Source organism: Tenrec ecaudatus, chromosome 11, assembly GCF_050624435.1.
Source record: "Tenrec ecaudatus isolate mTenEca1 chromosome 11, mTenEca1.hap1, whole genome shotgun sequence".
Taxonomy (NCBI): domain Eukaryota; kingdom Metazoa; phylum Chordata; class Mammalia; order Afrosoricida; family Tenrecidae; genus Tenrec; species Tenrec ecaudatus.
In genome coordinates this window covers 97,969,668-97,984,291 of record NC_134540.1, presented here as the reverse complement: position 1 = coordinate 97,984,291, position 14,624 = coordinate 97,969,668, and the positions used below count along the sequence as shown (strand labels likewise).

The window sequence follows — 14,624 nt, the reverse complement described above, 5'->3', positions numbered from 1 at the left end:
AATGCTTGGCAGCTTCAGTCTCTTCTTCATTTATCATGATGTTACTATTGGTCTAGGAGTGAGGATTGTGTGAGGTTTCCATTACATTGTGTTGTAATCCACACTGAAGACAATGATTGTTGACCTTCGTAAATATGTGTTTCAAATCTTCCTTACTTTCAGCAAAAAATGTTGTGTTATCTGTATAACAAAAGTTGTTATTAAGCCTTCCTCCAGTATTGATACTGCATTATTCATCATATAATGCAGCTTTTTGAATTATTTACTCAGTATACAGATTGAATAAGTATGGTAAGGATATACAACCTTGACACAAATCTTTTTTTTATTTTAAACCATACTTATTCCCTTGTTCTTTTGCACAAGTGCCCCGTGACCCATGTACAGCTTCCGCATGAGTACAACTAGTGGAATAACTTTTATTCTTAAGACTACGTAGTTTGTTAGAAACCACATAGTCAAATGTTATTGCATAGTCAACAGAACACAAGCAAACCTATTTCTGGTATTCTCTTCTTTCAGCCAAGGTCCATCTGACATCAAAAATGATATTTCTCATTCCATCTCCCCCTTCTGAATCCTTTCTGAATTTTTGTCAGTTTTTCCTCAGTGTACTGTCAGTACATAATTTATATATTTTAATACTTACAGGAAGTCCATGCAGATGAATAACACACTGGGCTGCTAACCCAAAAGGAACTACTATAAGAAAAATGACAATTAATTCCCAAAATCAGCCAATGATAACTGTTAGAAGTATATTTCTGTTTTGACACACATGAGAGCATCATGGATCAGATGTGACTCAGACAACTATATACTATTGATGTGTATGTTAGGCTTTCTCTAGATTTTACTTACTGAGAGATAGTCTATTAATAAGACCCTTTATCCATATCCATGTCCTTGTGATGTACTAAAATTACCCATAATACCTATACCCTTTTGAACTCTGCCTGTGACTATAATCCCATTTTAGATGGAGTTTTTTGCTATACAGACAAGGTTGTGGTCAACTGAGTCTCTAATGCAGTAGAGAGTGTAAACCAAGCGCACACATTATTATATGGTTTGTTGAAAGATGAAATTCACATCTCCATCAAAACTCTGTGTATAAGAGCCAACTCAGACAAAGACAGAAATCTCAGGACCATCAGAAAAGTGCATTCTTCATCTCTGTCTGACGTGGCAGAGGCTGCTAGCAGAGACAGCACAGTGGCTGTCTCAGAGGCTGTCTCAGAGATCCAGAGGAGAACCTCTGAGAAGATAGGATACCTTTTCCCCATAGGATAACCTCTGAGAAGATAGGATACCTTTTCCCCACAGACCCTAAAATTACAGGACAATGAGACAGGCAGGTGCCCTGGACCACAGAGTCAAGACCAAAGGGCCCAAGTGGCCAGAGGTTGAGGACCAGAGAGACCTAGCTTCTGTTTTAGGTGTCACTGCGGACTCATGACTGTATCCCTACTATTTACTGATCCCAAAGAGCAGTGGTAGTGTGGTGATTATGCATTAGGCTGTAATGTGCATCGTTGGCAGTTCAAAAACCACCAGAAGCTCTGAGGGAGGAAACCTAGGCTTTCTACTCCTGTAAAGGCTTACAGGAGGGTCATTATGAGTCAGGATTGACTCGGTGCCAATGAGTTTGGTTTGGGGTTTAGATTTATGATACTCTGTTAATTCCACTAATCAACCCTCTTAATCATGAGTGTTGTTCGGTGAGCTCTGTGTAGCCATTATCACAAACTCTCAGCTACAGCAGAGGAGACTACAGCGGGTAGACGTGTTGCTGTCGGAACAGGATAAAGAAAGATGGAGAATGAAAGCATGTCTGACTGCTAGCTAGCTCATGGCATTAGGGGACACTGAGGATGTCAGATATGGCTGCCCATGCCATTACTGCTGTTACTAAATATTGCAGTTGTACAGTGGAAATGATTAAGCCATTTATATGTTTAAATTCTAGGAAAACAGAAATGTTCAGAAAAAACATAAAGGATCACTATATTATATAAAGGAGTGTGCAAATATACATAGGCTTCTGTAATTCTGATTTCCTATCAATCGTTATGTTCAGACCTGAAAAGTATGTGGAGGTGGATGACGGTAGTTTACTGAATGAAATTGTCTATCTTGAGATTATAAACAGGGAATGACGTGCTAAGTGTTTTTTGCCATGAAATTTAGAGTCAAGAATCATAAGCTCATTTCCAAATCTTTACCAATAATGTAGCTGGTAATACGACAACATAAACTAAACTGTATCTTAAATAAAATGTCAAGAAAAATTATATACAAGTAAAACTTATAAAATGTCTGCACTGTGTTGAGAGCAGTGGTAAATATACCTATATTAATGAAGAATTTAGACTATTGGTTAGGGTATTACCATTACAATGCTTTACTATATTAAATGTTATACTCATATAACCTATATTCTACCATTAAATGATTAAATATAGCCTATTAAGTATATACTTTCTCATTTTTCACCATAAATCATAATACTGTAATAAATATACCAACACAGTGCAGAAATTTTATAAGTTTTACTTGTATATATTTTCTCATTTTTCACCATAAATCATAATACTGTAATAAATATACCAACAAACAAATAACAGTGAAGAAACTCCACTGCCATCCTGTGGGCTTTGACTCATAGTGACCCTAGGTAGCAAAATGACTGTGGTGACAGGAATGTATGTCATTGATGAAAGCACAAGTAAATTAACATGAGGACTTTTACTCACAAGGTCATCCAGACTTCGGCCACTGCTGAGTGCCCAATCAGCCAGATACAGAGACCCTTACTCAGCCCCCATGTGGCACCATGCATCTGGGTGGTCAACTGGCTACTTTATATCAGGTTAATTGTTTTGGATCATTTCCATCATTAAAGCGCTAATGTTTTGTTCTTATCGAAACAGAAACTCCGGACACAGATTTGTTCTGCTGCACACAATATTGTGTCCAAAGTACCACTGGTGGGGCGACAGAATGCATCATGGTATCAACACAGAATGCAACACAATATCTCCTCAGATCAAGGAACACCGTTCACACCAAATAAATGGCTGGGGTGCACCTGTGCTCATGGGATTTATTGGTTCCATCATGTTTTCTAAGGGTTCCTAACCATCCTGAAGTAGTTGCATTGATAGAAACCGGGGGGTGGGGGTTGTCATTGGCACACTTAATATGGACACCCACTTGGAGACAATACTTTGCAGGGCTGTAGCAATATTCTTTGGGAGGCTATGCACACTCAAAACGGTCTTTGACTCTGACAAATATCAGTGGGTTATATGTTTCTGGATCTATCTCTGGACCATCTACATTTTTACTCTTGACTTATTCATCTACGAGTATTTTTCACTGCTACCGCTTTGTTTGGATGGTTGTAACTTTATATTAAATATTAAACTAATGTCAATTATCTGACGTTCTTCTTTTTGTGTGTCATACCAAATATTTTGGTGATTTAAAATTTTAACAGATTTCAATATTTTTAATGTGTTAGAAATTTATCGAGTGAATATTTTAGACAAAATTTTGAAGAATTTACATGAGTGCATCACCTTACCCATGAACACAAGTACATAAGATAAATTGTGAGAAATGACATAATATGCATTAACTCATGTATTTGGATTATTTTATTTGAGTTTTGTTCTTTTGCTCACATAGATCTCCTGCATATTTTCACATTTTATCTTACTTACTTTTATATTCTAATGTAAATGATAGGACTTTCAGATTTTACAAATATCAATTGCTCAACATAGGTTAAAAGAAATAGCAGAGCAAATGAATGTTGTATATTAATACTGCATCTACAAGTCAAGCTATCATGGCTTATTTTCATGAGGGGTTTTTTTGGATGGTGGGGTGGGGGACGGTAGAGAATCTAAACAAAGTCTTATCAATTTTATTGATTTCATAAAAATACTAGCTTTTGTTTTCATTGATTATTTTTCTATTATTGTACTCTTTCAATTTCACTGTTCTGTGTTCTAATTTTAATTTCTTTTGCTTGTCTTACAGGCCTTCAATTCTTTTTATAACTATCTAGTCTGGAAGATTATTTATTGATTTTAGACCTTTCATCTTTCCCAATGTAACATTCAAGCCTATAAATTTCCGTCTAAGTGCTGCTTTCTCTGTATCCCACAACTTTTGAAAAGTTGTAATTTCACTTTTGTTTTGTCCAAATGTTTAATTTTCCTCGGGACTTTTTGAAACATATGTTAACTTAAAAATGTGTAGATTAATATTTTTAAAATATTTGTGTGTTCGTTTTCATCTTTATTTCTGATTTATGTATAATTTGATTCCTTTGTGGTCAGAAAACAGACTTCCTGATATTTTTTATTTAAAGTCCCTATGGTGTGTTATTTACTCAGGATGATACCTAGCTGGATAATGTTCAATGGAAGTTGGAGGATGATGTCTATTCTGCTTGGTGCGTGGAATTTTCTACACATGTCAAGTAAATCCACTTGGTTGGTGGTGCTTTTCAGTTCAACTCTATCTTCATGGACTTTCTGCTTGCTGGACATATCAACTGCTCTGGTAAAATCTAAAACTAAAATTTCAGATTTTCCTATTTCAAATACTTGGATTAACAAGGAGAGTAAAATTTTATGTTAATAAGGTTAAATATAAAACATTGCTTTAAAAATCCTAAAGAAGGCTAGAAAAAGAGGGGGAAAGTCCATTTCATGAATTGGAAAACGATATTATAATGATAAGATGTCAACACTCCACACACCATTTTGCAAATGCAATGTAGTCTGTGTCGACATTACAACTGCATCTTTGAAGAGTTGGAAAATATTGTTTTCAAAGCTAAGGGCCCTAGGACAGCCTTCAAAATCATGAAATAGAAGAATAAAGGACTCATTTCCTTGTTTGCAAACATACTACAAATACACAATTATTAAAATAGCTTTGTACTGGCATAATTGCAAAACTATAGATTTCAATGGAATAGAGTCAAGAAACTCATGCATTTAGGGTCAATTTAATTTTTGCAAGGATCCCCATTCAATGGGGATTGAAGCAACAAAAGATCAAATAAAAGAGACCTCCTGTCATTGAGTAGATTCCCACTCATCACCCCCCTATTCAAGGTTCTGAGACTTCATAATCCTGACCGGAGCAGAGAACATTGTCTTTCTCCTGAGCAGTGGCTGGTAGGTTTGAGCCACCAACCTAGAAGTTGGTTCCTGAAAAGAACTTTACCCGCAAAGTGAAAAGACAGTTTACAGATTAGGAGAAAATAGATGGTGCTTTCCTATTCTTGGAATAAAACAGATATTTACAAGAGGTTCCATTGATCGGAATTCCTGGATAATTCTTTCATTTTGTACTGTCTATGCTGATGGCATATCTTCTGGGTTTAGGTCTAGGTTTATCAGGCACAGCCTCAATCTCTCTCACACAAAACTCATTTGTCACATTGTTGGTAAGAATTCTAGAACATTGGACCATAGTTATTACAATGGAATATTCTAAATATTTAATTTCTTGTTTTATTTTTCACAGTGTATTTTTAAGTCCCTATCTTTCTCCCCCAAGGAGAATATTAGACATCTCATTCAATTATCTGGATAATCATTCAAAATTTAGGCAAACTCTCTGCACTGCATAACATCCATCACCTTCTTTCCAAAGCTCGCCTTTCCTCCTCCTGTCAACAGCTCATCAGGGTACATTTAATGGCCACATTTCTAGCGAGCAGCTTTCTGGCTGGGGCAAGAGACTCTCTGCTCTCTAACTCCTCTGTGCCCCAGTGAGTATTGCCCTTAATAGCCCTAGTTCCCACCAGGAGTCCCTCAATGCAAACTACAGACTTATAAAGCGCTTCAAATGTCATCCATTTCAACCCTTTTCCCTGATGCAAAACCACTTCTACATTTTAGGTATGCATTAGAAGAACACCTCACTCTTCAGTACGAAATTCTTAGTTTCTCCGTGCTGCTCTTTTTAAAATGCCACAAGTGTGGGGCTTTACAAGCAGGGCTTTATTTCGGCATTTCATACGGATAGATTTCTGACTTCGGGGCCTCGCTTCCAGGGGAGGGGTTTCTCTGTAAGCTCTGGTGGGGTGTCCTTGCCTCTTTTCAGCGTCTGCTCCTCATTTCTTGGTCATTCATCTGTGTCATGTATCTTCCATGTTATTTGCACTGACATCTCTGTGCCTAATCAGTTCTTTCTAGAACTCAAAAGCTATAGACACACTTGCATAGTGATATGGCCTCACTGACATAACAAAGAACATCTTATTCCCAAATGAGATGATATCTACAAATATAGACATCTTAGGGGTTTCTAAAGCCCTAAATTTAAATTCTAAAACTTAAAACACAGCATTTGGGCAAACAATTTAATCCCTAACATATGTTTTATTTAATTTGTTTTGATTTTTTTTTTTTACAACTCTCTTAAATGTCCTGGAGTGTTTGAAAAGACAGAGTGACAACCACCACAGCAACAAAAACCATTGAGGGTTCTAAGTAAGAGAGCAAATATTGAATGATGTAGAAGAATCAAAAGTCAAGTAGATGAAATCACAATGAGATAAGGAAATAAAGTAGAATCCCTAGAATTAAAGTCTATGATTTTTTTCTTCATCATACCATAAAAATAAAAGTATTATTTTGCATTCTAAAAGCAAGAATATGCGAAATATGATTTCAATGACAAATGATTCTTTAGTGGGTATTCTTTATATGAATAAGTACAACCTAATTATCTCAACCCACCATTATTATTCTGAACAGCTAAAAGGAATTCAGATGTGGATTCAATTCACTGTAATGGATGAAAACAGTTTTGATTGTCAGAGAAGGTAAGGGAATACATTTCAGAAACATACTCAGGTAATTGTGATAATAAGGGATATCTTAGGAGAAGCGCACAAACAAGTTGATGATCTCATCAAGGATGATGCTTTATACCTGGTTTATTCATAACAAATGTCTATGTTTAGGTTTAGAGAGGACACTAAAAGGGTAAGGATATCTTTCTGACAGCTGTGGGAGTTGATTAGAAATGTGCACGGTAAATAAAATGATAAGTAGATAGGAAGTACTAATATAGGAGAAAACGAACTTTGAATGATAGGAATGAGGCAATGCAACTTAAAACTAATTCTGCTTTCCATTTTTACCCTCTGGAGATCTCTTAATACTGCTTTCTTCTCAGGATTCCCCACACCTTGTTAATACTCAGAATGCCTAAGAGAATTCATATGGATGTTTAATGTCCATTCTTAAGAAACCATCAGAATATACAATGGAAGGACTTAGCACACTGAGCCCTCGGTTCTCTGTAGGTCTTCAGGGATGTGGTTTTTCATTTCATTCAAAGTGTGCTAACTGTTGTCAAGGCACTGAAAAGAGGCAGGGCGGGCTCTGTGTGACATTGAATGAAACTCTTCACTAACAAAGGGTGACGTGGATAAAAGTAGAAGTCTGGACAACGAACCATACTCTTTTAATTCCATGACCCAGTATATCTTTGGGTATACAAAAGAAATGAATTATGCTAAGAATACTTTAACTGCAGGAGAATTATTAAAATTATAACTGTTGAAAACTTGAGGGACACTTTGGTTTTAGAAACTCATGAGAAGTGTTTGGGACACAAAAGGGGGATTTGACTAGGTTAGCACAATGTGCAGAAAAGGGAGGAGCATTACAATCAGGTGTTCTGTGTACGTGTCACGTGCATGTGAAGATGATGGAGTAAGATGCTTAAGTGAGAACTTTATGCTACAGTGAAAGACCAGTAAATATTATAGAGGAATTAATGATACAAATATTCATAATAAATAAGATAGTATAGAACTATTGCACAAAAAATAAAATCAACTATTAATCAAAATTTGTGAACATGGTAAAAAATGTATCAGTCATATGAAAAATATATTACCAGAATTCAATTTTCAAGAAGGAGAATGCAATAAAAGCTATTTAGGTTAATCATGGTAAACTAGGTAAAACAACTGCTCAATATATTATATTATTTGATAAATTATTCAAGATTAATAATAAGGAATGTTTTTTATACTCCGTTATCAATTCAAAGTTATGTTGGTTATTTGAAAACCAAAGGTGGCTGCTTTGTCATGTTTCATTGTTATTGCTAATTGCTATAGACTTTATTCCCATTCATGGAAAATCTTTGTATGCAGTGTAAAGGACTTTATAAGGCTTTCAGATTCACTCCCCTAGGCTGTTCTTCTGAGGCAATTTGGGGTGTGTTAAAATCACATGCATTTCAGCTCATAGTCTAGGCTGGATTATTTGTGCTACACAGGCACTCCCAGGCACTAGTTCCTAGGCCCATGGGATTTATGAGTGGTTTATAGTTGCCTCCTGACCCAAATATTGGTCATTTGAACCCATCCAGTAACACCAGAGAAGAAAGGTATGATATAATTTATACGGATCACAACCCCCAAATTCTCTTGGTCTCAGTTCTACTCAGTTACAGGTGGGTTTGCCATGAAACGGAATTGACAGATGGCACTAGTTCATGCATGCTTCTTCTCACCTCAAGATTCTCTGAAGTATTGTTCTTAAAGTATGTCAAATTTTCAATTCACTAGTGGACACTTCCTAATCACAAAGTCGAGTTCACTCAGTCCTCTGGACACTTAGGTCTACTCTTCTATCACTTCCACTTCACGAAAGAAGGCTGCACATAGAATTTTCTGGTTTGATGTATCATGGTGCTCTGGTTCCTAATGGGCTTCTAATTGGCAGAAGACTGGTCACAAATGACACAAGCTCATATATTGAGTCTTAGGAGCTGATCTCCAATGCAAGTAGGTTTATGCTGTGTTTCTTCTACTAGGACTTGTGGGAGGCCTTATAAACTTTTTCTTACAGTCACTGATATTGACATCTTCAATGTTATTGAGTCTTCTGGATCTCAAAAGGCAGGCCAGTTCATATTATTGGACAATTTTATTTGTTTCAGGCTCCATTTAAATATGTCAGCCACACACGTTTTGGTAAGTGAATCAGAAAAATTTACTGAAATGCATCCCTTTATTTAGTAAATAAGCAAACACATAGGAACTCAGTGGCTCATTGTAGGATGTCACTGATTCATAGTTTATATGATTATCACTTTGAGCTCTACACAAAAATATTCAGAAGAAGATAAAAATAGAGATAGTGTTCAATGTATATAATACTCTGGTGGCAAATGTGTGTTAGTCTGGGTAAACTAGAGAAACAAATTCATAGACATTCATATGTGTATAGGAAAGAACTTTATATAAAGAATACTTGTACATTAAAAAAAATCTTAGACCAGTAGAGATCTAGTCCATAAGTCTGATATTAGCCCATATGTCCAGTACCAGTCTGTATATTCCTTTTCAGACACACGCAACACATACAATGATGCTGAGTGCAGGAAGGTCACAAGCCAGTGGGTGGAAAGCCTCGTGGATCCAATGGTGAAGTATCTTAGTGCTGACATTGGTTTGCACATGGCTTCTCCAGCTCCACAGCTCTGGCTCCATCAGCATAGCTCCATGTGGCTAGTCAACAGGAATGTCTCACAGAAAGTGTGTGTCTGACCTTCAGCAAGCTATTTATCTCCTTAGAGCCTCCAAATGAGGTCATCAAGCTGTGACCTGATTGACAGCTTTGACTTCACCCCTTCACACTTAAGTCTAAAATTGACAACAGATTATGTAACTACCACATTAATTAAGTGTGATGGTTTCTCCTTGAATTTAAGGTTTTTGTCAGTTGTATAAAAAAAGATTTTTCAGTGATCCTTCTTCTAATTGTTATACCATGCTTTCCTCCATGTAATCCAGCTTCTCAAATTGTTTGCTGAGCATACCGTTTGAATAAATATGGTGAAAGAATACAACCTTCACATACACTTTTTCAGATTTTAAACCATGCACTATTCCAATTTTCTGTTTGAACTTCTTCCTCTTGGTCTATGCACAGATTCTGCATGAACGCAAGTATGCCAGAATTCTCATTTTTAGCAATGTCATCCTTATTTGGTATGATCTATATAATTAACTGTCTTTGCAGTTGCTAAAGCATTGGTAAATGTATTTCTGATAATTCTCTGCTTTCAGCAAAGATTCACGTGACATCAGCATTCCATAGCCGTTCCCTATTACAGTGGCAACCACTGTTTTGTTGTCTTTACCAAATATTCACTTGCACGTAGCAGGATTGATACTGTTCGATAATTTCTGCACTTTGTTGGGTCACTATCTTTATAATGTACACAAACATGAAGCTCTTCCGGTCAGCTGGCCAGTTAGCCAAATTCCGTGCCACAGGCTTGAGATGCTGCCAGTGCTTCTCTGTCTTTCTGTAAAGTCCTGTAGTGTTGTTTCTGCTACAGCCTTCAATGCCCCTTGGAATTCATCCTTCAATACCATTGATTTTTGAACAAACAAAATCTCTTGAAAGGGTTGACAATAGACCAATTCCTTTGGTACAGTTTTTTATTTAGTACAGTCTTTTGGTACAATGGTTCTATATTCCTATCATCATTTTTAATATTTCCTGCATTTTTCCATTGGTATCATTAATCATTTACATCAAATTTCTATTTAGGATGTTTTTATGCCTTTCTATGAATGATATGACTATGTGATACTAGAGTACATTTTGGAGGCGGGACACACACTCACTCCCTGTGAGATGTTCCTGTTGAGAAGACACATGGGACTATGCTAGAACCCCGGAGAAGAAGGAGCCACATGAAGATCCCTATCAGTGCTGAGATCCTTCCACTACCACTGGGTCCACAAGAGTTTCCACCCATTGGCCTGTGATCTTCCTGCGTTTGGTGACATTGCATGTGTTTTGTGAGTCTGAAGAGGACTTTATAAATTGGTATCAGACATATGGGCTAACATCAGACTTAATCTGGATAAGGTTGTTTTCTCAAAATTCAATTGCTCTTGTATGTAAAGCTTTTTCCTATACACATATGAGTGTCTATGAATTTGTTTCTCTAGTCTACCCAGAATAACACACTAGTTAAGATCAAAGGTCTTCAGTTTGAGTAATACTACAAAGTTAAAAAAAAGTCTAAATACTCAAAACTGGGTCAATAAACAATGTCTAATAACCAAAGAAAAAGTTGAACTTTAACAGGTTTCATTTGACTTGTATCCACAACAATCCTTGAAGCGGCATTCAAAAAATCAAATGACATATTGGTTGGGGCGCTCTGCACAAGACCTCTTTAAAGTGTAAAGAGTAATACCATCATTTCAAAGACTAAAGTGTGTAAGCACCAGCCAAGGCATTTTCCGCAACCTCATCTTCATTTGAGAGTCGGACAACACACCAGGAAGAAAGATTTCATTTTCATGATGCTAGAGAATAACATTGAAAGTTCTTCGTTACTACCAGAAGAATAAATAAATCTGTCTTGGAAAAAAAGTACAAGCAGAACACTCCTCCTTTGGAAGAGTTATCCAGAGAGGCTAAATCCTGGAGCAGGAAATCCTGCTATCTAGAGGGACAGCAACTATCCTGAGGATGGCAATTTCATGACAAATGGGCAGCGTTTCAGTAGAGCACAATGTGCTGCAACGAGTTGGGGTGCACGTCACTCTATCTAACAGCAATCACACTAAGAACAAAGAACCAAATGCTCTGCTTCTCCAAAGACCACAGAGCAGGGTGGCAGTTCTACTTCGTTTATGGCATTGCTGTGAATCAACATCGCTTTAACTCAATTCTATAGTCGTCACTACACTAATGATATTAAGATAAATCGTAAGTGACACAGTCCAAATTTTAAAGAAAATAGTATCCTTAGAAGGGATGATTGCTTTAGAATTAACCACTAATTTTTCTAATAAGAGTACAGCTTTTAGGCAATGATGGAGCTACACAATATATTTTCTTTCTCTTCCTGGGTATTTTGACTTATATTACCACGGTACAGGATATTTCTGCTACTTCTCAATCTCCGATCTGATACAGATTGTTCCCTGATATCCATTATGCATTCTGCATGGATATCCCTAGAGGAAGGGAACTTTTTGTAAAGAGGAAACATGTACTAAATTGCTGCAGCTGCATTTGTTGTTCGGTGTCATCAAGTTGGTTTCAGCTCATAGTAACTGTATGTGCAACAGAACAATACACTACATGGTTCTGTATCAACCTGACCATTGTTCTGTTTGAGCCCATGGTGGAGGCCAAATTATTAACCTTGCTATTTAGTAAGCATCACAAAACTAATAGCTGGTTAGAAGAACCTTTGAAAATCATTCCACTCAGAAGAGAATTTCTTCAATTGATGTTAGTGGTCTTAGATAATCCACAGGGAGAGGCAAGTTCTGAGCTAACCCTCCACCAAACAGTGAATATAGTTAAAATCATTGTACAGCTGTTTTCTTGCGGCTCCTTTGCCCGGGACAGGAGGATGAGTTACGATATAAGTGAAACTTCTAAAAGCAGAGCTGTAGGAGGTCCTGTTACCTTGCCCAGAATGGCTAAACTCATAACCTGCCTTGTCACAATTGCTATTTTGTGTCTTGATCTATAAAGGCTTAAGAGTTCTAAGTTCTATTCTTTTCCTTGTCATCAAAGGGTTCAATATTTTATTGCTTGACAACTATGCACAGAGCACTGCTCTCCCTCCCCTGCGGAATCACATGATGCCCTCACAGCTTACAACCAGAAAGATAGATTATTTCCTCTGGCTGGAAAGGGCACATGGGGCTTTGTTGAAGAAAGGTGTAATCTGGCCAACTTGATTCTGTACATGTCTGTTTTCTCTCTATTCAGCCCATAGTGATTCACAAAGGAGACAGAGCAGAAACCAGGCTGTTAAGACAGAGTTAAAGCTCCATACTCTGATTGCTTTCACTTAACCATCACAATTACTCTCTGCTGTCTTCTCCTTCTCTGCCCACCACATGCCAGTTATTAAGCCTTGAAAAATACAAAAAGAGGGGGTGCAACAGAACACAAGGGAACAGAGTGGCAAGGTCCCCATGGACTGTTGAAGGTGGACTTTGGGGCTAGGGCATGGTACCCCAACAGACATGACTGGAAATCACTCCTAAAGTCCAACAAACAATCCTTGAACTAACTACAAGCTTTTCTTTCTAGCTGTGTTTTGATTTTTGTCATTAGATGGTTGTTGTTTTGTTGTATATTTTTGCTTGGTTTTGCTCTGCCTTGCTTTTGTGCATGTTATTATCTCTGCAGGTCTGTCTAAATAAGATAAGGTGGATAAATAATTTTGAGGAGAAAACAATGGGGCCGACAGTTTCAGGGGGACTTGGGAGAAGGGGAAGTGGGGGGAAAGGTCATAGTGTTAACAAACCCAGGGCCAAGGGAAGAGCAAATGATCCAAATCGGTGGTGAGAAGGGTGTAGGAGACCTGATAGGGTATAATAAAGGGTAATGTAACCAAGAGAAATTACTGAAACCCAAATGAAGACTGAACATGATAGTGGGACAAGAGGAAAGTCAAAGGAAGTAGAGGAAAGAGCTAGGAGGCAAAGGGAATTTACAGAGGTCTAAATAAAGGCATGTACATATGCAAATATGTTTGTGTATGTGGATGGGGAAACAGATCTATGTGCATATATTTATAGGTTTAGTATTAAGGTAGCAGAAAGATATTGGGCCTCCAGTCAAGTACTCTCTCAATTCAAGAATACTTTTAGTCTATTAAATTGGCATTCTATGATGCTCATCTTCCCAACATAACCGCTGAAGACAAAGCATGTGAATAAGCAAATGTAGTGAAGAAAGCTGATGGTGCCCGACTATCAAAAGGTATAGTGTCTGGGGTCTTAAAGACTTGAAGGTAAACAAGTGGCCATCTAGCTCAGAAGCAACAAAGCCCACATGGAAGAAGCACACCAGCCTGTGCAATCACGAGGTGCCAAAGGAATCAGTTATCAGGCATCAAAGAACAAAAAAATCACATAATTATGTGCTCAGCTCCATGATATGATCGCTGAAGACAAATGGGTGCACAAGCCAATGTGGCGAAGAAAGCTGATAGTGACTGGCTATCAAAAGATATAGCATCTGGAGTCTTAAGGGCTTGAAAGTAAATAAGTGGCCATCTAGCTCAGAAGCAACAAAACCCACACGGAAGAAGCACACTAGCCTGTGTAATCAGGAGGTGTCAAAGAGATCAGGTATCAGGCATCATCAGAATGATGAATCACAGTGAATGAGGTGGGGAGTGCAGAGTGGAGATCCAAAGCCCATTTGTAGGCCACTGGACACCCCCTTGCAGAAGGGACTCAGGGAGGAGATGAGCCAGTCAGGGTGTGATATAGCAACGATGAAACATACAACTTTCCTCTAGTTTCTAAATATTTCCTCCTCCCACCCCCCACCCCACCTCCACTGTCATGATCCCAAATCTACCTTACAAATATGGCTAGACCAGAGAATGTACACTGGTATGGATAGGAATTGGAAACACAGGGAATCAAAGACAGATGATCCCTTCAGAACCAGTGGTGTGAGTTGTGATAATGGGAGAGTGGAGGGAGTGTGGGTTGGAAAGAGGGAACCGATTACAAGGATCTACATGTAAACTCCTCCCTGGGGCGTGGACAACAGAAA

General features: G+C 37.7%; 1 pseudogene; it reads right to left on the bottom strand.

The window, feature by feature from the left end:
- The window catches only part of LOC142461020 (glyceraldehyde-3-phosphate dehydrogenase-like), a 36,657-nt pseudogene extending 24,633 nt beyond the window's left edge, over positions 1–12,024 (bottom strand).
- Positions 12,025–14,624: the final 2,600 nt, after the last annotated feature.